The 26,788-nt window shown below is 46.4% G+C and overlaps 1 protein-coding gene across 1 annotated transcript in view; it reads right to left on the minus strand.

The window, feature by feature from the left end:
- Positions 1 to 26,788, minus strand: part of LOC144828230 (connector enhancer of kinase suppressor of ras 2-like) — a 2,060,726-nt gene that overhangs the window by 232,238 nt on the left and 1,801,700 nt on the right. The window lies entirely within an intron of this gene.

Genomic DNA, 26,788 nt, shown 5'->3' on the forward strand with positions numbered 1-26,788 from the left:
AAAATTTTAGCCAAGGTCTTAGCCACCAGATTGTCTCTCTTAATGGAGCAGATTATCTCTCCTGTTCAATCTGGATTCATACTCCATACGTCTACTTCTCTTAATTTGCATGCCATCTTTGTAGTACCTAATAAGATCTGCCCATCTACACCTGCGGTTGTGGCTTTTCTAGATGCTGAAGAAGCATTCGATTCTTTTGAATGGCCTTTTTTGAGAGCAGTCCTAAGCAAGCTGGGTATACCTTCTCTTTTCACATCCTTAATCCTGCTCTCATATTCCAACCCGGTGGATCGTATACGGGTCAATGAATCGTTAAGTGAAGTATTACGTATCTTTAGAGGGACCAGGCAGGATTGCCCCCTGTCTCCCCTCCTCTTCATTATTGCAATGGACTCTCTAGTTCGCTATATGCAAGAACATCATTCCCATCAGGGTCTTCAACTGACTCTCAGCTCCCTCCTGCTTTCCTTATATGCAGACGATAAATTGGTATTCATCCCCTACCTATCAGGAGATTGTTTGATTCAGAAATCTGTCTGGGCTCCCGATTAACTGGGCTAAATTTGATCCTTTTCCCCTAACAGACTCCGCACAGCCTGCATCAGCAGATTACTCCTTGACGTGGGCTGCAGATGGCACCAAATAGCTAGGCATTTGACTCCACAGTGACAAGGACCAAATATAATAGCTTAATTATGGCCCAGACCTTCCGCTCCACCTCCCTTGCAGCTGGTTCAGTGACCTAGACGGGGTAATCACGACCTTCAACTGGGATGGGGCAAGATCGTGCCTGGCCCTCACAACATGTCAACGACCCGCATACGATAGGGGTATGGGGATGACAAACCCATTCTTGTTGTACTTAGCCACTAGCCTGATAGTGGTCCACAACAAGTTTAATGGCAGATGGTCGGAACCAACCTATCGTCTGGAGCTAGAAAGCCTTGGATTCTCTTGAATCCAGGACATGCTTTACGGGGCCCCAATTCCACGCACCCTACCAGCCGTTACCAACACAGTCCTCCTGGCATGGCGCTCCACGCTGCTCCTCATCTACTGGGACACCAAAGTCTCACTGCAGACACCATTGTGGCATAGCACTTGGTTACAAGAGGTCGCAACACTGCCAGGGTTCCAGACATGGGATTTAATTGGCATATCTTGTTTGGGGGCTATCTGAGGAAGAGAGCACCTGTCCTTCTTCTGGGACCTCCAGCAGACGTATTCCTTGCACTCCACCCAGTTCTTTCACTACCTCCAACTGCGACACGCCCTGACACTCCATGTCCCGGACCACACGACCATCCCTGAATTCAGCCCATTAGAGGCCAAACTCCTTATGGGGAACTTGGGAAAGGGGGGCTATCCAAAATGTATCGCTCCCTGATCATCAACACCCCATCAACACTAGACCGCTCAAGGCCCGTTGGGATTGATGCCTTGGTCCTCTTGAGGAGGAAGATTAGAGAGATGCCCTGATGGCCCTTAGGACACTCATGATCTCCGCTAGGCTTCGCCTTATTCAGATCTACTACCTTTATTGTGCATATTTTACCCCCCTGCAGCTCCACAGGGCAGGCCTCCTCACTGCCACACATTGCCCACGATGTAAAGCAGAAATAGCTGACTTCTATCACATGGTTTGGTCCTGCGTCACCCTTGCCAAATACTGGGCATCCATTGTATCTGAATTGAGTGAAGTGCTGTGTAAGGAGGAGGAAAGCGGGGCAGACCGAAAGTGGACTATGGCGGTGCCATGTCAGTCCAACCCGGAAGCAGGCAGCAGTCTAGTTGTGGACCCGGGAAGAGGGGAGGAGTCAGGAATGGAGAGAGACGCGGGACGCATAAAACATCCTGTGAAGGCGCTGAAGGTGTGCGGTATCGGAAGGAGATTGGTGCACCCTGGAGAAGAAGAGAACGAAGCAGGAGAAGGCGAGAACAGAAAGGAGGAGAATCAGAATTGAGTGGAGTAAGATGAGAGGAGAGCGAAGGATGATGGAACAAGGACGGAGCAGACAGGACGGAGCCAGGAGAGCATTACCCTAAAGGCGATCAATCCCGGTGGGCTGAAGAGAGGAGAAGACACCCCGGGTCCCAACGCCACGGTACGAGGGACGGGCCGTGGATTAAGGCAAGTGCCTCTTAGGGGACCATTTGGGTGGGGGTGGTGGGCTGGGGACACAGGGAGACAGGGCACTTAAATTGTGGCAATACGCGGTAAATTACCCCACAAACCCCTCCCGCACTATATCTCCGGTGGTGGTAGGACAGGCTGAACTAAACTAGTATCGGCACTGACCCCAACCTATTTTGTTTACTTTCCTCCCTTCCCTCACCTGACGAGCATATTGACGGAAGACCAAGAGCACGGAAGTCGAAGATCCCTCAAAGTCAAGAAAGACCCAGAGCAGGAAGAATCTGGCTCCTGACTATTTTATTTTAGTTTTGTTACTTTGGCCTGAGTCACATTGGAGAAATGAAATCCTGGAATACAACCACTACCCTATCTTCAAACACAATAAAAAGAGTAGCTCCTGAACCTCACGTTTTGTGGTCCATCTTCCCATTTGGGCACCCTCACATCCTACATGCTGAGATGGGAGGTCCCCCTTAAGCCTCGTGCCTTTCTCCTGGGGGTGATGGAGGAACTGCATGGCTCCTGGGCTGATAAGTAGTACCTGGGGTTTGCCATTCTCATAGCCAAAAGAGACATAGCAACAACTTGGGAGGACTCGATGCCTCCCTCCTTAACTAAATGGCGCAGAGGCTTAGATTGGTGCGCCACCCAAGAAAAAATTGTCTACGAAGCAAGGGGGTGCCCAGCTAAACATGAACGTATATGGGGCAAATGGTTGGGACCAGTGGTTTGATCGTCCGTCGTACTGGTGGGCTGATATCTCATGCAAACAGAATTGGGAAATCACTTGTAACTATATTGAAATACCTGATATGTCAACATGGTGCTGTGTCTACGTTGTTGTTATTCTTAAAAATGACAATAAAGTTGGTTATCAAAAAAAAATAGGGCCCAGCATTGACAGACCTGGCCATGCAAGTAGGTTGTTGGATTAAATTCCCCCCCGCTCTCTTGCAGGACTTGTGGCTATCATTAAAATGATCATACTTACTTCCCTGTTTCTTATACCTTTTGTTAACATTCCTATTCCACATTCACATACCTTTTTCCATTCTCTGCACAGTCTCCTCTTCTGCCTTGCCTGGGCTGGGGGGTGCCCCAGCTGGGATACTTTCACTCTCCCTCATGACCGTGGCGGATTTGGGGTCCCATATCTTTATTTATAATACCCCGCTACCCAGTGTCAATATACACATCAATGCCTGCATTCCATATCTGAGGTCTGGAGGGGCCAACTGGGTGGTCTTTCCCACTCCTCGATCCTACTGAAGGGCATCCTATTGGATGCCAATGACAATCAAACAGTATCCCAACCTGCTGGGCATGACGTAGACTTTGGGCGGCTGTCCTCTTTACTCCCCTGAATCCACTTCAAGACAATCCTTGGCTCCCACGTGAAAAGTTAGTGCAGCGTACACTCTGCCACCATAACCTATTCCCCATAGGGGATGTTGCTCCTGATGGCCATGCTTTGCAAGAATCTGTTAACTCTCATTTCCAAGACACCTCATACATGGATCACTTTATCTTTCAGAGACTGCACAACACTCTACGATCTCTCCTCCCTTATTACCCACTGTCTCCAGGGGAAGTTTCGCCCCGACGCTCATGGTGTCTGATGCGGATTCTGATCGCATGACCTCTAGACTGTACCATCTGTGTATTTCCATGAAACCTGACACTACTATGCATGTACTGGAGATTTGGGCAGAGGAACTGGGAACTCACCCTTACTGATAATATATGGTTATACTGTTGTTCACAGATTCAACGTATTTTGATTAATCATAGGCACAAACTGCTGCATTTTAAATTTCTCGATCGCATCTACCTGTCTCCCTCTGCCAAACTCGATCCCACAAGATCCGACCACTGTCTTAAGTACCGTGCTCCGGCAGCAGATTCCACACACCTAACATGGACACGTCCGGTGGTATCTGCATATTGGGCTTCTGTCTTTACCCATGTCTCAGCCATGTCAGATTAAGTGCTTATACCCAATCCCCTCCTGGCCAGGTATATTTGAAAATCAAAAAAGACATTAAAAAAACAAAAAACAATCTATTCATGAAATCTAAACAAAATGTGAAGCTTCTGATTCCAATGAGGGCTAATTGTAATCTGCACCTCGAAGAGAGCTGCTTGAAGAATCTTTGCCTTCTACATTGAGAATGTGTTTTTTTTAATACTGCAAAGGGTGTTCTTTCCACAATTATGCATTCCGAAGTATATAATTAAGTTGTGCTCTCATATTTTTACTGCTGACTGTCAAATAGTACATTCCAGTGTTTCACTGCTCTAATTTAAAAAACAAAACAGTTACCTGTTTGTAAAAAAAGGAAGCTATCCCTAAATAAACACGTAATATAACAATTATACACAAGGAAACGTGTAACATGGCCCTATATTGGCATCTACCAGCTTGGCCACATTACCAAATCATTTGGCCTTTGGCTCCTGGCTTATGATGTCCTCCAAATCCCTAAATGGCAATTCATCTTGGGTTGTAAAGTCCTGCCTTGTTGAGGCATCTGTGTTGTCTATATTGATTCTGTTGTAACTGTCCTGTGTGGTGTTTGACTCGTTGTATTGGATCCTCCTCTCTCTCTCTCTCACTCTGCCTATGATGACAACTGTGTAACCAAGATTAAGATCCAATTGACAGGTTTGTTTTGTTTCTGTATAACTTTGGTACAGTTTGACTGATGTGCATGTAACTTCTGATCAAATAGCGTAAGTGACTACATTCTAACATGCAATGTAGATCCATCCAGGATGGGTGAAAACGGGAAGTTAAAAAAGTGTGTTTGTAATGTTTTCTCCCACGGGCAAGTTAGCTTTCTTCTGCTGCAAAAAAGCACTGACCATAATTAAACTAAAGTTGCATTGCTGCTTGGGCCTTACTCAATGTAGGATTTGTGGCTTGGTGTAAGTCTGTCCAGTAGTTTTTGAGAGACTTGTGTTACAAAAATGTGTTGGGTTAATCAAAGGTGGCCTTGTATGTGTTTTCTGTTTGTCGATGGATTAGCCAACCATTCGGATTCATGGATTGTTTAAGGATCCAAAATATGGAAAAACTTAATTGCCGGAAAAGGGAGTATTTCCCTTCATTCAATGCAAGATCTGACCAGATCATAATGAGCACTGCACACTCCAGAGCTGGCTCAGAATCCTACCATTGGCTTGTGACTATACACAGTGGGGGCAGTGTGCTTGTGAGCAGCACATAGTCGTAGGCCTAGCTCTACGGCAGGAGGCTGTGTGTAGCCAGATTTGGTAAGTCATGGAGGTTGGCACTGGGCCTCGATAAAGGCTGTACGAAATTGAAATTGGGTGTGGGGAGGTTGGGCATGGAGATAAGCTACAGCCAGTTCCAGCTGTGTATGACTGAATGCTGTGTGCTGCATGGATTGGGTGTGTCGGAGCTGGAGACCAGGCCCAGTTGTCAATCCTAATGCAATTGCCATAGTCCATGCACACAAGGTGTGGATATCATCTAAAAAATCCACTTAAAAAGCTATGTTAAAGACAGTTTTTAGTTTCGCCTGATCAGAAGACATTATTGAATGTTTAAAAACCCCTCAAATAGTATCTTTAGAACACACAGTTACATTGAAATTATTGTTACTAAACAAAACAAAAAACTTCCTGAAGCAGCTATGTATAACTCACGTCTCCTCCATGCACTAATAACAAGTTATCCTTGAAATACAGTGCTATAAAAAGTGTTTTTGTAGGTAACAGATAAGTGCAATTCAGAAAGACAGATGATTTGAAATGGGATGATTAATTTCAAAAATATGGTTTGATTAGAACAGAAAAGGTACAATTTAAATTTGTCATACTATAAAGATTAGTCAAGCACAACATTTCCCTCGCTCTTATTTTGGGTCCAGGAGTTAGCCTTCTGGTATTCTTACTCAGTGCCTTTTATAAATGTGTAGCTTTATTTTGACAAAGCACAGTTTTGGTAGCAGGATACTTCAGTGAGTTAAACATAAACTGCTGAAATATGCCTTTATCTGTGGGCCAGAACAACACTTCTTTCTGAATCATTTCATGAGTAAGTTAACAGTTTTGTTTTTGTTATGTTGCAGACAGATGAATTTCAGAGGACACGTTTTGCTTTGCATTATATGCCGTGGAGCCTTCTCAAGGTGTTGTCTTCAAGTCCATTGTCATGAGAGCTCAGTGGTATGACAGCGGACACTGGAAAAGAGGCTTGATCTCAAAACTCAAATCACTTCAGTTCAGATCACACCCTGCTGGCCTGTATGGTTTTTACCAGCGGTGGCTCTTCCACTGAGGCAAAGGAGTGTCACCCCGCCCCCTGCAAGCAGCTTCAAAAGTTGAAAAATTAAACCGATAATAAAACAGGTTTATTATCGTTTTATTGTTCTACTTCTAGGTGCTGAGTCTTGGGGACAGAGCCATCGTGGGGCATAAAGGGGTACTGGTAGGCACTTCTATCAGTGCACATGTCGGTTTGGCCGGCCGTCTTAGGACGGGCAACTTGAGATGCGCACTGACTTGTCTTCGCCTAGAGCTGCGTTTGCCGGGTTGGAGACTGCAGGCACAGGCTTCCAGTCTCCCTGGAAGTGTACATCTAGGCCGCTCAGCTAATCCTGACCCTGCTCTCATGCAGAGGGGAGTCTGGGAGCCTGGGAGCCTGTGCTACATGTAAGTTATTTTTTTAATCGTCAACCCCCTGCCGCTACCCCCTTCTGCTCTGACACCAGCCACTCCTGATTTTTTACAGGAGCCATTTCAGAAATATGTACTGTTTCAAAGTTTTTGCGACAATACTAGTAAACAACATTGCTTTTCCCCTAGCTGTAACAAGCTGCTCAGGCGCCCGGACATATTTCTTACAATGGACAGTGTGCATTTTACTGGCAAACCTCCATTTAATTTTCAGACATTTTTGCAATAGTGTGGAGGGAAGACACTGTCCGGTAACCCGATTCATGGACAGTTTCCCTTCCATACCAGTGGCGTAACAATAGCCCCTGCAGACCCCGTGGTATAGAGGGGTGCTCAAAGGTGACCCCTCCGGCACTGTACGAGCAGCGAGCCCCTCTCCATGTACTTTGCAGGGGTGCCCCTTCAAGTTTCGTTACACCACTGTTCCAAACCATTATTGAGGAAGTATTGTTTGAGAGGATTAGTCTTCTTTTAGGACAAATAAGAACTTTAACAGCAGGGCTATCAAAAGCCATACGTCAAGAGTGCTTCAAAGCTGCTACTTACTCATTTTATGGATGGCGCCATAGCCATTGTAAATCTAAAGTTCTGCTGCAGCCTGGGTCATTATGGTGTTCAATGTGCTGACTCAAAACTTTATATATGCTAACATCATAATACATCAACGAGACAGCCCGGGGATGAAAGGAGTCGCTTGGGAAAATTGTGCAATGTGTTCATGTCTCTCCTGTGCTACCTCAACCATCACACAGGTCCATTATTTCACTGCTGTCAGCCATTTTGGGATTTTTGGACATCTACGGAAAACATCTCACAATTCACTGCAAAATCAGGGAGGACAGTCTGCTGCTTTCCTTTCATATTTTTATTGTAGTTGTAGAATTTGATATTGATCAGCATTACCGAAAAAGTTTCAAGGCACAGATAAAATAAATAAATAATGCAAAACAATTAAAAAGATAGAACAAGAATCCTATCCTAGTCCCCCAAACCATAACCTACTTGCATCATGGGGCAATACAGAATGTACAGCACAAAAAAGAAATAACTAAAAAAAGGATGACTGCTTCAGATATATTCTCAATTCAAATGTAAAATGATGTGTGGTAGAAACCTCTAATCATGTTGTTTACACCTGGAATATCCTTTTTTAAGTACATTTTTTAGGTTGACATACCGCACCCGGCACTCAGCCGCCTTGGGGCGAGTTGGATTTTCTGCAAAGCCATCAAATGTGAAAAGCCGATCCACATCAATCCGGCTGTGAGCAGTAGACACACTCCATACAGGACGAGGCAAATAATGGTAGCTGGGGCAGCAACAGAGAAGACAGAAGTTTTTCACTGGATCCATGGTGCCGCATTATATAAAGTGAGCATTTTTGGACTGAATGGTGTCTTCGATATTTGAGGATCTTTAATAGTGATGTTTTACCAACTGAGAGAGTGGAAATGATTGTTTTTTTACTTGAAACGTTAAGGGATGTGAAGTTTTTAACTTGGAATGTAGCAGATTTGATTGGCACCTCTAAAGTAAACAGAACATAGCACAATAACATAACACAAAGCTAAATACCAACACAGCAAATACACATAAAGGGTAAATCAGAATATAACAAGTACAACACAGCAACCATAGTACAGCCAAGCATTAGTAATGCAGCAAAAAAACACAACAGCAGGCATCACATTACTACCTCCACCTGGTTTTATAATAAAGGCCTACAGGTGTTTGAACCAAGCACGGCCTGGTTTACCTCCAAGGACAGGTAATGGCGCCATTGAAAGTGTGCGATCCGGCCCTATTATGCACAGCGGAGCCCGCCGCTGCCCGCCGTCTGGCTGCTGCTCGCGCCCGCTACATTGTTTTCATCTCAGGCACAGCGACAGCCTTTTTATTTCCGTTTTAATGTGTCAGTGCACGCAGAGTTCCAGTGCTGGCTGCCGTCACCCGGCTGCGCGAGACCGGATCACAACAGAATTTAAAATAATTGGGGTTGACATTTCGGAAAGCTAGATAATAGCAACCAACCTGAATGTTTATAGAACACAATTATTATTCCAAACCCCAATTCGCATTCTTCCAGCTGATACTTTCCAGAAAAAAGCAGTTTGGTTGGCGACAATAACGCCAAGGGAAGTATGTGACAGGCTTAATTACTATAAACTTCTCCTGCAGGGAATAATTGTATTTTCTACGTTAAATAAAGTTTGCAGCCTAGAGATTAAACTTGGAGATATTATTTCGCTGTGAGTTCAAACTATTAGAGGAGACAAGTACGGGGCCGAATCATGGTGGGACTTTCTGGCGCAGCCCAGAGCGGAGCGTCAGTCTTATCCACCTGCATGGCTAACATGAACTCATGTAACCCGATATTTCTCATACATTTTTTATTTTTAGGTCGAGCATTCGAGACCTCTTGTATATACTTTAGTATATACTTATTATATACTTATATGTGTATGTACTTTGTGGGCTCTGGAGATCAGCCCTAGGACTGGTCTGCTTCCGCCTAGGGACTTTTTTTTTCTGTTTTGAATGCCTCTATTTAACTGTCTTGATAGAAAACGACCATAGAGGTCAGTAAAATACCAGAATTTCTTTCTGCTGAGGGACTTTCTTTTTTTTGTTTTTCTAGCAACTGCCTCTATTTAACTTTCCTGATAGAAAATGACCAGCAGAGGTCAGTAAAATATCAGAATCACTTTAGCGATCTCTAGATTCCAGTCCATAGAAATTGTTTTCCACAAGACCCCGTAGACAATATTTTTTTCAAATCTTGTATTTTCAGTGATATGACGTCCGAAGGCCCTGATTTTATATTAAAAACAGAGCTTTGGACTATACCATTTCCCTCTGAAAGACAATATTTCTCCCCATGTTTTCCCATACCTGGTGTGTCACGCAGTTTGGTGCTTACTTTCCCTCCATATTATAGAACAGTAGATGTTTCAGCACCCAGGCTAATGTGCTGCATAGCTAAACACATATAAGGTCCCAAAGGCAAGACCGATAGCATTGCAAATGCTTGATTATTATTGTATTTAGAAATGTTACAGTAATACATTAACATCACACAGTGTGCAGTACTATGAGCTGGTTACAGATTATCTTCTTAGCATGTTACACAGAAAATTAACATCACTTTTTGGGGCATTATCGCTTTACAGACACCTGGCCATATGCAATTGATCGCTACCATTCATTACTTTGGGCATATACCTCCTTGATGAACGTTAACACCCAGCTATCTCGGAGATGACATTAATTTCATAACCATACCGCGATCAGACTAGCAGGGTTAAACACAATCATTTCTTTCCGCTTTGCCTGTTTTCTTCCCAACCAGGTAGTGCTGATATAATCCCCAGAAACGTTTGGGGCGGTTTTGAGGGGGTAATAGATCATTATACAATTCAGAATGCGTATTATAATATACCATGTTTTTCGACCAGTCCACCACAGACCGCACCGGCCCACGGGCCCGGCGCATCACAATTCTACGCTTAGCAAGCAGCAACCCCTTAGTTATTAACCGGCACATGTCTTTCTGTAAATGCCTAGTGTAGCCCAGTAAGGCCAATAGTGGGTCTGGCAATAGCGAAAGTCCTGTGATTTTGTTTAATGTTTGAAAAATCTGCCCCCAGTATTCCGCAATCCCCGGGCATGACCAGGCGACTTGCATGAACCCAGCTGTGCCAGCCCTGCATCTCTTGCAGTCCGCAGTGTAACTCAGACAATAACTATGCAACCTCTCCGGGGTGTAGTAGACCCTGTTGAAAATCTTAAAATGGATGAGGCGATGTCTCCAGTTCTTTGAGACATGTTGAGTACCTCACAGCAATATCGCCAAGTGGAGTCATCCAGAGCCACCCCCAGGTCATTCTACCACTCCAAGCTAGCCTTGGTGAATTGGGTCCTTCTATATTCTCGTGGCATGTTATAAATAATGGATACCATCTTGCTAGGGGATGCAGAACGCAGAAGGAAAAAGAAGGAATCCAACTCAGGAGGCTCCAGCATATCCTTGCCAAGTAACTCGTGCAGTGCCTGCCTTACATTGTGAAAATGAAACTGTGTGAGAGGCGTGCTGTCGTGCCCTTTGTCTTCGATCTCAGCCCACCTGCGGGCTCTGCCATCAGAAAATAAATCGCCTATCTTAGTTATATTAAGTTTTGCAAGGGTATGTATCACTTCCTTTCCTTTATTAATTGGCAGCCAGTGACACCATTCCATGGGGGTCAAGGGGGAATACAGGAAGCAGCAGCCTGCCTTTTCAATAAGTTCTGCCATGCATGGACCGTAGAGTTGATAGAGTTGAGAATACCCGACCGCATAGAGGGGGTCTGGAACAGCATTACTTGGAGAGGAGAAGGAGCTGCCGCAACCATTTAGATCTGCAAATGTGGGAGACCCTGCAGGCCATGAATCCAGTGTTGTGCATGAGAGCTCTGTACCACTCTATAATATAATTCTAAATCCTGGGCAATTAGGCCCCCATTGAATAGGGCAATGTCAGAATATCCCAATTAACTCGTTGATGTTTCCCGGCCCAGGCCGATCGCACTAACAGTGAGCAAATGACTTTGAACATGTGCCCAAGGAGCACCATCAGGACATTCAGAAACAAAAATAAGAATCTGGAGAGTAATACCATTTTCATGAGTGAGATGCGCCCCAATAATGACAAAGGCAGGCGGATCCACTGATCAATATCCTCCTCCAGTCTAGCTACCACTTTGCCATAATTCTCACTGAGCACCAGCTCCAAGTCCATATGGACCTGCACTAAATAGCACACTGGGTCAGAGGACCACCTCAGTGGATAATCCAATTCAATAGGCATCATGGCTGGGGTCAAATGAAAAATAGTAGACATAGCCCAGTTAATTTTGTGACCAAAGAGTTCATCAAACCGCACCACCTCATTCAGAATAGGGGTTAGATTAGTCCCTGGATCTCTAACATATCATCAGCGTAAGCTGACACATTATTATATTTAGGGAACAAATCCCCCAGATATTCCCTTAGGGTGCATGCCAGGGGCTCTGCCACTAAGGCACATAGTAGCAGGGATAATGGGCAGCCCTGCCGGGTGCCCCTTGAAATCTTAATGGGAGCCGTGACAACATCTCCGATTCTAACCCTAGCGACTGGGGAGTTGTATAGAACTGCCACCAGTTTGAGGAATAATGCTCCTATCCGTGTCAGCACAGCACTCATAAAGACCAACTCCACATAGTCGAAGGCCTTTTCTGCATCGAGAAAGCCCACAGCAGCTTTGATTTCAGGCTTGACATGCTGTATCATCCCAAAGACAGTCCTAAGATTATTTGACAAAGCATGTCCCTGCACAAACCCCACCTGTTCCGGCCTGACTAGCAGCGGCACTAGCAGGGCAAGCTTGTTGGCCAAGACTTTTACAAATATTTTGGTATCCTTGTTCAAAAGTACCAGTGGCCTAAAGTACGAGCATTTTATTCATGTTTTTTTAATATATCTTTATTGGCATTTGAAATAGACAGTACAACACCACTATACATAGCCTCAGAGTCATAAAATTAGAAGCAGCAAAATTTGTGTACAAAGGATTAAGTGGACAAAGTACATTTATGCACAAGCTTTAACCCGTTAATACAGAATTGGACCCTCCATCCTGGAGTCTTCTCTTACTGCACTTCGTACCCCATGGGATTTTGTATCTTGGCCTATATCTCTGAGACTATGACAACAAACCTAAAGTTAAGGTCCCAACAATCCATCCCCCCACCCACAACTAAAAAAATACCCTCCCTTCCATGTCTGGTGTACGTCTCTATACTGTGATTCCAGCTCCCACCCCAGTGGTCCACGTTGTAGCACTATCTGCAGTATCTTGATTAACGGTCTTCCCCTTCTCCTAGTTATCATCTGGCCCACTACCGTTCCTTACGTTCCCCGCAGCCTCCTCTTGTTTTCCACTACCTGCCCCCTCATTTGTCAGCTCTCCCAGCATCGCTCTCCATGCCTGTAGGTCGTCCTCTAACTTCTCGTCACGTCTGGTTTGTTGCATAAGAATCATTTTGGCTGTTGCCCATTCTTTCATGTCTCTGACCCATTGCAGCATTTTGGGCGGTCTGTGGCTGAGCCATGAAATGGTTATCCGGCTTTTAGCCAGTACCAATCCCAGGAGGACAAATTTCCTGCTCAATTTTTTATTCTTAAGTCGAGACAATAGACCCAGCTACACCACCGAATTTCCCTTTGTATCTCCCACACCATCATTTCCGGTAACGCTTTCAAGACGTCAGTCCAGTATGAGTGAAGTTCTGGACAGAGCCAGATTATGTGAATGAATGTAGCCTCCGTATCTCTACACCTAGGGCACTGCTCTGTACGCTCCTGATAAATCTGATTTTGCCTCTTGGGAGTCAACTATGTCTGATGTACGTAAATAAAATGGATCAACTTGAATTTTGCATTCATGCTTACCTGCTTGACCCCTTCATGAATTCTAGTCCAGTCCCTCTCTGTGACGGGGCCACATGTCAGTACCTCCCAGTTTGCCTGGATTAGTAGCACCTTGACTGCCCTGTCATCTCACAGCGCCTGTATAGGTGTGAAATTAATCTGCGTCCCTTGGTCATCATGATCAGAGTCTGTAACACATTAGAGATGGGTGGTTCTTCAAGGAACATGGGCCACAGCTCCCTAGTTACTTGGGCTATTTTTGCATATTGCGGGAAATGTCCAGGGCCTAGTGTAAAAGTGTCCATCGCCTGCTCGCGCTTTATTATGAGTTTGTTCTCATATAGGTCCCCCATGGTCAGGCAACCCCCCTCTAGCCATCTGCGCACAGACATAGATACAGAAATCTGGCTAAAGGGTCAAACCACCCACAGGGGCATATCAGGGGCATAAGGCACTCTTCTTAGTACTCTACGGACTACCATTTCCCATATCTCCACCACATGCCGGACAATATAGGGGCACAGCAAGGGTACCCGCACTCCCAGCATCAATAATTCAGGTAGCGCCCTGTCTCCACAGGGTGCTACCTGCCAGCAGGGCCTTCTCCCAATTTTTTTCACCGTCTAGCCAATGTACTGCATGTTGCAGCTGTGAAGCTGTATAACACAATTCCAGAAATTGAACCTCCAACCCTCCGTTTTGCCAGGTTCTTTGCAGAGTGACCAGTCCAACTTGTTTTCTTTTGGGTCCCTGTAATAAATCTGTCAGTAGCCTGTCTAATGTAATAAAGAAGTGTCTGGGAATCCTGAAAAGAAAGTGCTTCATCACGTAAAGGCATCTGGGCAGGACCACCATTTTAGTCAGCACAATCCTCCCCATGAGGGACAGTGGCAGTTCTCGCCAAAAGCGCACCGACCCCCGGAAACCCTCACTTACTTTCCCAATGTTAAGCACCGAATATTCCTCAGCCATCTCCGGCAGTCGGACCCCGAGATACCGCGGTGCGGTCCTCAACCATGGGTGCCCCACCTCTGGCAATACCATGCCCGGGAGCCCAGCTAGTCTCCCCATTGGGATTAATTTAGACTTCCCTGAGGTATTCCGCAGCCCAGACACTTGTCCGAATCTCTCCAGGCTGTTCAACAACGTTGATATCGTCCGGGCAGGATTTCGGATATATACCAAGGTGTCGTCCGCATACATGGACAACACATCATTAGTCTCTCCAAGCGGGATCCCAAAGGCCTCCATCTCTTTCCTTAAAGCTGCTGCTAGGGGTTCCATTGCCATAGCAACAAGGAGTGGTGACAATGGGCATCTTTGTCTCGTGCAATGTTGTAGCCGAAAGGCCTGTGACACCAACCTCTCCGTTCTAATCCTAGCACTGGGCTCCGAGTATGATAACTCCACCCATTTCAAGAATTGTGTCCCCATGCCCATTGTCCCATAAATACACCCATCCAGCCGAGTCGAACACTTGTTCGATATCTAACAGCACCAGGGCACTGGCTTCTCGAATTGGCATGTGTGAGTGCCACACATGGGCCAGCCGCCTCAAATTGTGGGCCATGCTGCGTGTGTAGATGAATCCCGCTTGATCAGGATGGATTAGATGCTGCATATGAGGTTGCAGTCTAGTACCCATGATGCTGCTGAGAACTTTCCTATCTATGTTTAATAAGGAGATCTGTCTGTATGACCCCAGGAGTTGGGTATCCCTATCCGCCTTGGGGATCATAACCACCATGGCTTCATTCATGGATGGTGGGAAGGATGAGCATTCGTTTGGGGGCTTTCCTGACTTCAATTATGTTACTATTAGAGCCTCCCTCATCGAGGGGGGCATCCTTCCACCCTCTCCCAACTCTTCGAATAGAGTGATCAAATGCGGAATGAGTAGCTCCCTGAATGCTTTATAAAAGGTAACAGTGAGACCATCCTAACCAGGGGCACTGCCATCATTTATTGCGTTGAGCGCAATGTGTATTTCGCTAGGTATTAACAGCTTCATTAGGTGCTCCCTCTGCTCATTGGTCAGCCACAGCAGCTGTACAAGTTCTAAATACTTCTGAATTACCGCTTCATCAGCCTCCACCTTAGATCATTATGGATTGGCGTAGTATTGGCAAAATCTGTCAGATATCCTTGATGGGTCACTCAGTAGTTCTCCCCCGGCATCCTGCAACTCAGTAACTATGCCAGATTCTCTTTTGTTTCCCAGCAGTGCAGCAAGAACTGAGCCTGGCCTCTTTCCCTCCCCATATGTTTTAGTAGCAGCATATTTCCCTATATATTTCACCTCCCTATCCGCGGTCTCATGGTATTCCTCCAGTGTTTTTTTCAGGTCTTCTGTGACCCGGGCGACTCTGCTATTAAGGACGGACTGTTCCAGGCTAATCAGCTGTTCCTCTAGAATCACCAGTCGCCTCCTGATTGAGCAAAGGAACCCAGCATGGTTGGACATGGCTACCCCCCTAATAAATACTTTGAAGGTTTTCCATACCGGAGAAAAATGCTGAATGGAGCCAATATTCATCTCGAAAAATCCCTTATGGCAACGGCCAGCTCAGACTTGAAGACAGCGTTAGAAGGGAATATGGAGGGAACCTCCATGTAAAGGGGGCTGGCTTCTTTAGTGGGGCGTCAATGTCCAGCAGCATAGGAGAGTGATCAGAGGAGCAGATAGTAGTGAGCAGGCCCACACACGAAGGAACAGAGATCTAGAGATAAACCAATAACCAATTCAAGTATGGAGGTCGTGTAGGGCTGCATAATGGGTAAAGCCCCCTGCTCCCAGAGAGCGAGTATGCCAGACATCCAGAAGATCCAATTGAGTAGCGGCGCTACACATGACTCTAGCTGCATCCAAGGGATGCGGAGGTGGGCCCCCAAAGCGATCCAGCAACAGTTCCAAAACACAGTTGAGATCACCCCCCCATAATTGCGGCAAGGTGGTCTCTATCCTCATGAACTCAAGTAAATCATGCTAAAACTGCAGGTTGTCGTAGTTGGGTCTGTAAATGTTGACTATGTGCATGTCCACTCCTCTCCCATAACACCTCGATAACACACTTCTACCATTGGGTTCTGCAAAAAGTGCATCCATTGTAATTCCCGATTTCGGGTTAACGCATGTGAGCACTCCCCTGGCATGAGTGGAAAACCCCGCTGCATGGAAATGACTGTGTAGTCCCTTTTGCGTGAGCTTATTGCTGTGCGAGGGCAAATGTGTCTCCTGAAGCAGAGCAACATCTCTCTCGTGCCGTGTACAGTAAGCAACTGCTTTGCTCAGTTTTCTGAAATCATTGAGGCCCCTTACATTCCAAGTCAAAATACGGACTCTGTTACCGTGGATCTGTAGCAGCCCATGCTGTGTCTTTCAACCCTGTACCAGCTATGTGCTCCCAATCCACCCACGGGAACAATCGCAATACCTGAGTCTCATGTATATAGTGTGTGCACACTGCGAAATCCAAACTAACATCAGACCTCCCCCACCCACGCTATGCAAACCCCAAGTCAGCATAGATGATACTTCATCCACCCTCCCACAGTCAATTTTAACTCCAGCAAAGACTTTAACAACAAGACATCAATACTGTTACCTGCAATGCACTTGATTTCCCACAAAACAGAAATGAAACGTAACCATCCATTCACAATGTGTAGTCAATAATTCACCTTCAAGAGAACCCCCAAACCGTATTGGAGCAAACCAATAGGGATTGATAATGGGGTTCTTATCACAGTTTTCATCCCTGCTCCGCTGGCAGCACTGTGAACAGTCATTACCGTTGCGCCCTAACAAGCCCGGAGTGCATGAAGTATCTGCCACACCCCAGAAGCACCATGGCCAGCAAACCGTATACAATATAACTATGGAGATAAGTGAGAGAAGTCCAGATCATGAGTATCAGTCTTGCTCTTCCAAGAATCCGCAAGACTCCCTGGCCTACTCCTCCGGCGACTGCCTCTGCATGTCCGACTTGCTATATTCTTTGAGGGCCTTCTGTAGTGACTTAGGATTCTTGATCTGCCGTTCATCCTGACCCTCAGTCTGTGTGTACAGCATTGCATTCTCCAGGTTGTGCTCCCGAAGCCTTCGCTTCAACTGCGCGAACTTCCATCTCGCCTCCTGCACCTTTATAGTGATATCTGGGAGGAGAAAAAGCAAGGAGCCCTCAAACTTCAGTTCGCGTAGCTCCCTCCCACGCTTCAGGGCACCGTCCCTGTCCCTATAGTTTAACAGCTTTGTAATCACAGGACGAGGAGGTGCGCCAGGGGGAGGCTTAGGGCCCAATGAGCGATGAGCACGTTCCATGATAAACATGGTGGAGAATGTATCACGACCTAGGAGAGTCACCAATAGCTTTTCAACAAACACCTCCATATTGCCTGTGGCTGTGGATATGGGGAGGCCCGTGATGCGTATGTTGCTGTACCTCGATCTGGCCTCCAGATCATCCACTTTGTCCTACAGCATTTTAAGGAGTTTCCCCATTTGATTTTTAGTGTTATCTGTTTCCATTTGGGCGTCCTCCACTTCAGACACCCATCTTTCAGCCATGTCCAGGCACTCAGCATGCTTGTTAATGCTCTTGGACATGCGATCCATTCGTTAGGCGAGGGAGTCGATTTTCCCACCAATGGTAGACAGACTCTTCTGCATGGCTGTCAGTAATTGGCGAATGTCACCCTCCAACTCTTCAGCAGTGTAATTTTGCCCTCAGTGCCTCAATTAGCGCTGCTCAAATTGTAGTTTAGGCTGGGTTCTATCAACCTTACCCATTTTTTCGTGTCACCTGGCCAAATGACCAGACACCACAGACACACTAGCCATGCCGCTATAAACCTCCGCTAACTATAGGTCGCAAGATGAAAACCCACACCGATCATATCATCCCGTGGCACCAGATTGCAGTGTCCAATGGATCCTTAGGTGTGTAAAGCAGGCATGGTGGCAGAATGAGGAAAGGTAGCTTCTAGGCCCCCAAGAGGGCACCATCGCAAGATGTGGTTCTGAGTGAAGGTGGGAACTCCCTATATGAATCCTCCGGTATGGTCAGTTCTGCTTGCCGCTGCACCCAGGACAGCACTTTATGGCCGCCACCTCTCGCCTCACGGGCCCAGAGCTGCGCCCCCCACCAGCAACCGGCCGCCATACAGTGTCCCAGGTCGAGGCCCGCACCAACACTGGGTGCCCCACCCTCTGATTGCCACACAAAAGCCTCACCTCAGGCAGCAGGATAGGTTGCTGGTCTCTCACTCGCTGCTCCCCAGTGCAATCTCCTCCGGAGCGCTCGGTCGCACTCCCGGCAGGCCCTGGGTGGTGCCGCACCCCGCTCTCTATCAGACAGATCCACTGAGGCGGTCCAAACAGTTAGATGCCGAACCTCCCCAGCACCTGTCAGCGAGGCCGGACACCTCCGCTAGCTCTGTCGCATGCCGGGCCCAGGTTCAGGAAAACACAGCTGTAGTGAGTCGCTCCACAACGCCACCCCCGCATGGGCCATGCCGCTTCCCTCAGCTAGACTGCTCCCAAGGATACCTCGGATCAGCCAGTCAGCAGCGCAGTTAGCACCATCAGACACACCATCGGTTAGCGCTCCTCAAGTGCTTTGATTTATGGTGGGTCTCAACTATTCCACCCACGGATGAAAAACGATTCCTTAACGATTGTTTGGATGGCTTACGGAGCTCGCTCAGGAAGCGGCCATCTTGTAGCAAGGCAAACTCCACCCGATATTTCTCATAGTAAGTGTTTCATTTTCTGAAAGCACAGCTCAAAACATAAAGTGGCAAACCTTGCCCACTGTTTCCGAGCTGCAGAATCGGAAAATAAATCACTATATGCTACTAGGTCACTGTGGTAGGTTTCACCTTCAGTCACTCTGCTAGTCCAATGTAGAGGGGTGGAGACCAACACCATTGTACCAGAACTCTGTAGTGGGTGTGGAAGAACACTGTTGTGCTCTTAAAGTGATTCTCTTTTTTGAAGATAAGTACTGGAATCTACAATATGTTATTGTGTCTGTTGATTGATATTTGAGTTTTCAGACTTTGCCCCCCACATACTACCTCCATGAGAAGCTTTTGATTTCTCTCCCTCAATACACTCAGAGTCAAATGCAGAAAGAGTTTACTTGTCCAATTTACAGCTCTGTAATTTCACAGGCCTCAGGATACATATGCAAATTTCCTTAACCACTGTGGTTGTGGCCCAGTAGGTCAGCGGCCCTGTGGTTCCCCACACAGGGACGGCAAGTACCATTTTTAACACGTCCGATACTTATTGAATGCAACATTACATCACACTTATAATTGCAATTGTGTAGGGCATGTATTTTAACAGGTTCACTTGTTTTTGGGCTGTAATAGGTAGGGCACTTTACAGTCTGCCTGATCTTTGTCCTTAATATAAATATCCCCCATAAAATACAATAACATAAAAAATATACTTTAATTGCATCCACAAATGAAGAGGTAGCAAGCATACCTGCAGAGTAATACGAGTGATGAGGTTACATTTTTGGGCTTCATGCCAACCACTAGAGTCCTCATTTTGATTGACCCGTAAATACCAAAAACAGGATTGATCAGTAGGTGATATTGATACTTCAGTTGAATGCCCAGAATCATATGTCCACATGCAGTAATTAGTGTGAAAACACTGATACCCTATAGCATTGTGGGCTCCAGGGTAAAACAAGACTTAGTGTTAATAATACCCCAGAATTGGTATTAACATCCCTTAACACCAGAACAAGAGGAGTTTAGTGGGTCAAAGCATACATTCTCGCCTTGATAGTGGTTAAGCTTGAAATAAAAACTATTCCAAGGTACTGTATGTGTTAGAAATGAGGATCTCTAGTTGGTAGTGGTATGCACCCTGTCCAAATAAGGTCCCTGCCTTCTAGTCAGAGTAAGGGAGCTCGTTACACACCCAAGATAACCCCTGCTCACCCCCTTGGTAGCTTGGCATGAGCAGTCAGGCTTAACTTAGAGGCAATGCGTAAAGTATTTGTAACTAACACACACAGTAACACAGTGAAAAAACTACAAATAGACACCACACCAGTTTAGAAACATAAGCAATTCAGTCTGTAGAACTCTATGGATACGGTAATTTTACGCAAAGTACCTAAGATGCGTCAAAATCGACAAAGAAAAACAGCTGTGGAGGATGAAAGCATCGGAAAACACAGCCATTTGTAGATTCCTTAGTCCCTGGGGAGGCAATGTGCTAGTTCTGATGCACGCAGGAGAAGTGTTTTGTCGAATCCAGACTGTTTGGGGAAGCGATGCGTCAAAATCCATGACCGTTATGGTCTTCAAGTAATGAACTGGAAAACTTGGCACACAGTTGCAATACGTGGAAATCTGGACACGCTGGAGGTCGATGGCGCTGCATTGATTTTTTCAGCCACGGTCCCACAATGAGTCGATTCTTTCAGCCGCACAGCAGGGCCTGCGCCGGAGTTAGTCCGGGGGTCTCGGACTTCAGAGACACAGTGCGCTGAACTCGGGCTGCAGTAGTTTCTTCGCCCGTGGGAAGGCACTGTGTGGATCTCTTCAGCCACATGGTGGCACTGCGTGGAACCTTTTCATGCACGGTGATGCTGCAATGGAAAAACAGGCGCTGGAAGGGTGAAGCATCAATTTTGAAGACTAGCTTTTTACAGCAATCTCCAAGGGCCCATAACTTAAATTAGCCCCCCATGGCAGGTGGAACTCCCAGCATTGGAGTTCAGGGATACTGCAGGTGAAGTATTTGAAGGCCCTGACGCTTCTTAACAGGAGCAAGCATACACAAGCCCTTGCAGAAACTTCACTAGCAGGATACAAAGCAAATTCCAGTCCTTTTCATCTCCTCAGCAGAAGCAGCAACTGCAGGCCAACACAGCAAAGCAACACACAGCAAAGGGGTAGTACTCCTCCATACAGCTCTACTCTTGATCCAGAAGTGTTCTAGAAGTCTGGGGTTTTAGGTCCAATACTTATACCCCTTTTGGCCGTTGAAATAGGCATTCTTCAAAGGACTCTCTTTGTAGTGCACACGTTCTTGCCTTGTCTGGTCTTGGCTCTAGACACACTACAGGGGGGTGGAAACAGAATTGTGAGAGGCCAGGCACAGCCTTATTCAGGTCTCAGTGACAGCTCCTCCCACCATTCTAGCTCAGGAAGGCCCATCAGCCTGGTGATCGGCCATCGGGATATGCAGGGTACACCTCAACTCCCTTTGTGTGACTGCCTAGAGTGAATGCACAAACAGGCCCCTGCCATTCTAAACTAGATGTTGATTTGCAAGGTAGGCCGAGGCATAGGATGATTAAGCAAGCAAATGCCCGCTTTCTAAAAGTGTTATTTTCAAACACACAGTTTAAAGACTACCTTTACTAAAAGATGTGTTTTTAAATTCTGAGCTCAGGGACCCAAACCCCAAAACACACCAGTACATGTCTACCTTTCACATATACTGCACCTTGCCCAATGAAGTACCTTGGGCCTACCTTAGGGATGTCTTACATGTAGTAAAACAGAAGGTTAGTGCCTGATAAGTGGGTGCACTTGCCAGGTTGACATGACAGTTTAAAACTGCACTCGCAGACACTGCAATGGCAGGCCTGAGAGAAGTGTACAAGGCTACTTGTGTGGGTGGCACAACCAGTGCTGCAGGCCCACTAGTAGCCTTTGATTTACAGGCCCTATGCACACATGGCGCACTTTACTATGGACCTACAAGTAAATCAAATATGCCAATCATGGAGAACAAATAAGCATCACAATTTACACAGGGAGCTCTTGCAATTTAGCACTGATCAGCAGTGGTAAAGTGCTCAGAGTATATAAACCAGCAAAAACAAATTCCAGCATAACATCAAAAATACGGGACGCAGAGGCAAGGATGCCCTGTCTAACAGTGTGATTTCCAGGCTCCTTTTATGGTTATAGTATTCTAAACTTTAGCCATCAAAAAAAGGATACCAGCTGCACTGATTATGTTGTCCAATATATGATGCCACAAAAAAAGTAAGAGGGATTGCAGTGTAATACAGTTCCAATTTAATTAGTGTTCCAATCAAATATAAATTGAAATGTTGAAAGGGGAAACATCCAATTGGAGTATCTTCAAAACTGAGAGAGCCTGACTATTCATTTAAATAACTGATGAAGAACTGATGAACTACCCAGTAGTCAGTTCTTCGTTAGCTCTCTCAACTGAATAGATCCAATATACTTAGTTATGACGATTACCTCATCACTAGAGCCCACTTACTTTCCATTCCAAAAAAAGGCTCTTCTTGCTGCATGTTACATGCTTTATTGGATTTGTGTTGCTCCTTTACTTTTGTTTGTTAATTCATGGATTGCAGACTTGCATGGAGGGATTGCAGATTGCAATGGTAATTTATTTGCATTGAATACGGTCCCTTTTTCAGCTTCTTGTCACAGTTAAGTATATTTTTATCCCTAAAAGGAACGCATCATCTGCGTTGTTAAATTTCACTATCAAGGATTTTTACAGCCATCAGCTTTCTTTTTATGATACATTATTGAGTTTGGGGACCAATTAATTAAATTAAATTAATAAAAATCCGAGTGAAGCTGAGAGGATTCCAACCATTATCCTTGCACATGTTCATGCATGCTAAAGCATAACATGTGGGTCAAAAGTAAAAGTTAAGTATCTCTGTAATAAAATGTAATTGCTCACACTTGCAGGCGATAACAGCTGTTATTTACTCTCCCACTATGGTGGGCCTGAGTTGGGTTTGAAGGTGCATATCAGGCGGATAATTAACAGCCGGAATGTCTCTGCAGGTAAGGACAATAATACTATTAGCAACCTTGTCAAACTATGGGAAAACTGGAACTCCAACCCTCATTGAGCTCCTTCTGCAGTCTTTTCAAGCTTGGCAGTGAGGTCTCTGTAAAGTTGGGACCTCCTAGGGGAGGTTCCCTTCCGATTCCAATGTCCAGAAGTAAAGTGGTTTCCCCCCATGGTCATGTGACCCGAAAGGATGAAAGAAATAAAGGGCGGTATCACGGATATTCCTGGGATGACCGTGCACTGTTGAACAGGTGTTCCTAGTGTTTTGAGTGCCTGGCTCCCTGTTGACACCGCCGGGCGACCAGGACACACCACCCTAGTAGCTCTAGGCGTGATGCTACGTTGGTGTCCCAGGCAGCCACGCTCCAGTGTCCTGCGCCCTTCCCATGCGGCCATTCTAGCTCTCACACCAGAGCCCAGCAGCCCACCCATCTTTACACATGAACGCCAAGGCTTGTCTTCGCCTGTACCAGGCAAGTGCAGACCCAAGTGCTTTTCCCTACACCACAAGGACCCAGCCTGGCACTGGGCAGAGCCCCTAAATCTTTTTCTTGGGCCCTGGTCCTGATTGGCTGCAAGAGGCCCATCTGCCTTGCCTCCACCCTGCTGTGCAGCCACGGGGCTACTTGTCTGGTCACGGCGCACTCAACTACTCCCGGAAGGCCCTGCCACCACATGAGTTGTACATGGCCAGTTCTTGCTCATGGCCCAGTAAAACTCACACCTGGCACAGGCCAGTTTGCAGCCCCTTTCCTGACACATCATTCTTCCTGTAGTCTCTGGAAGCTTACACGTTGCCTCGGAGGCTCTCCATCTACTCCCTTCTAGCCACAGGGCACACACCAACAGCAATGGCATCAGTCCATGCCTTGAGCCATTCGTTATCTCTGACTCCCCCTCATCCCAAGCCGCCAAATGACCCTTATAGATTGAGGGTCTCAAAAACTACTTTGTAGCTGTGTGCAGGACCGGCTTTAGGGCAGTGCGACTGGTGCAGTCGCACAGGGCGCTGACCTGTGGAGGGGGCGCTGGCCTCATTGGGGGGCACTCTGTTTAGCAATAACTTGTAATTGGAGAGATGGGGGCGCACTTATGCTTGGAGGTGGGCATGAGATGTGGGGGACGCAAAAAATAAACATTGCACTGGGCGCCACCAGTGCTAAAGCCGGCCCTGGCTGTGTGCCTGGTAGTGGACAGATCAAGCCTCATGCTGCTGCACCTTAGAGCAATACTATCAATAAGCTTTCCAAGACTATGAAGGAAGCAGACCCTCCCCCCATTCACATATGCCACACTGAAGGCTGCACTCACATCACATTTTGAGCGACCTGCCAATCCCGATTAAGAGAGGTTCCTGTTCTAACAAGCACATCAAGACTTGGAGTAGTAAATATATGAGTTCTACATTCGACTACAAAAGGAACAATGGGCCACCTTGCCCCTGCTGAAGGTGCAGTGACATCACCCCACACACCGGTAATTGCGCCACGAAAGAGAAGAAGTGCTCATTGTGTGGGAAGGGCAACCATTATGCGACGGTGTGCCAGTCTACTCCCAAACCAAGACAATCCAACGCTATGTTGGCATACCTGCTGGACCTTGAACTGGAAGACAACGACATTGAAAATTACCCATCCAAGGGCACGACACATGTCATCCGTGCTGTAGAACCAGCCCCGACAGAAAGGCACACAACACCCCGCTGACATATCACGGCTAAAGGACACCAGTTCAGAGCTCTAGCAGATACAGGGTCTCCATCAACATCATACCACTCGTCATGTGCCAGTCATTATCCAAGCCACTGTCCTTCACCCAATGACCATCAAAATATATGCATTTGGCGCTGCCAAGTGCCTCTCTCATGCGGGGGTCTTCATTGCCACAACTGCACATCGGGACCAAGTCACAAGGGCCAAGATGTATGTCATAAAAGGAGGAATGGACATGGTGGTGAGCTGCTCCACCACCAACTACTTCAGTCTCATCCACTTTGGGGTACACGCGAGTTCAGTGAACAGCCTGATTGGAGAATTCAGCCACCTGATCAACAGGATGGTGTGCCTCAAATGCGGACCATACATTTAAACATTGACCAGTCAGTGCAACCAGTCATCCTATGCCTGTGAAGTGTGGCATTTTACCTGCGGCCAAAAGGGAAGGCAGGATTAAAAAAACAAGATGCTGCAAATATCATTGAAAGGCTTGACGGGCTGACCCCATGGGACTCACCCACAGTGATAGCCAAGAAACCAAAACAACCAGCGGAAGTGAGAATATGTGCAGACATGCACCTCCCAACACAGTCATAAAAAGTGAACGACTCCTGCGCCAACAGCTGACAACATTGTCGATAAACTGACTAGATCATGATGGTTCTTGAAGATGTACCTGAGGTCGAGATACCATCAAATCCTTCTGGTGCCAGAGTACCGACACATCACCACATTCTCCACCCATGTGGGGCTCTGGAGGTACACACATCTAAATTTAGGAATCTCCAGTGCAGGAGAAGTATTCCAGGACATCATCAGAGGGGTATTGGCTGGCCTTCCAGTCGTACTGAACGTCAGTGAAGATAGTCTGGTCCACATCTCCACCTTAGAGAACCACCTACAAAGACTAAGGATTGTCTTCACCCGGCTCCAGGACAGTGGGCTCACCCTTAACCATGAGGAATTCGAGTTTCTCAGGAGGAATTATGCTTCTTCAGCATTGCTTCATTGATTAGCAGCAAAATGGATCATACCTGACCCAGCAAAAGTTTGTGACACACAGTCGGCACCCTCCTCCATGACCACCGTCAGGAGTTTCCTAGGGATGGTCATGTATTATGGTCGGTTCATAAAGAACCTAACCATCCTAACGGAACCACTACAGGCCCTCACCAGAGCAGACACACCCTGGCATTGAGGTAAACAGCAAGAGATGACATTTCAAGCCACCTAGAAGGCATTATCAGAGCACACCGCTTTGGCATACTTTTTTTTTTTAAACCTTTATTTTTAATTTTTCAAATTGTTACCATTACATAGTACTAAGAACGTCAAAACACAGAGGACACATCAGCACATACTACATCTTTTGAACATCATATAGGCATCTATACATGGGCTAGTGGAAAGTACAGGCCGATAAGCGCTACAACAGAGAATATTGGTATTACCGTGGAGCAGGGCATACATGGCATGATGCAGGAACGTGCAGTAATATCTACATTGAGTGCGGAAGGTAGCAATCAGTAATCAGCTAGGTAGGAACACCTTTCCGGTTACAGTTCAATAAACTAATCCTCTCATATCTTGATTACATGCAAAGTGTATCATATACATAGCCTTTTGTAGCCTCAATTCCCGACCACCGTCCGAGAAGGGGCTTTCCCTCCCCGCAATTCTCGCAGTATAGCATCCCACATCAGTGTTCACCATCGTGCCTTCTAAGGGGTATCTCACAATAGTCCTGTCTAAGTGAGAGGTACAGCCAAATTACTCAACTGTTGTCCTCCGAGTCTGTGTCCGCTGTCGTGTTTCGCAACAGGTAAGCTTGCAGTGGTCCCCATATGTCAGTCGGCCTGCTCTGCACTGGTGTTAGTTCTGCATAGATATTATTCTGGTCCTGACAATAAACCAGGTCCTCGAGCCAGTTCTTAAACCTAGGAGCTCTAC

Source organism: Lissotriton helveticus, chromosome 4_1 (assembly GCF_964261635.1).
Source record: "Lissotriton helveticus chromosome 4_1, aLisHel1.1, whole genome shotgun sequence".
In the NCBI taxonomy this organism is placed as follows: domain Eukaryota; kingdom Metazoa; phylum Chordata; class Amphibia; order Caudata; family Salamandridae; genus Lissotriton; species Lissotriton helveticus.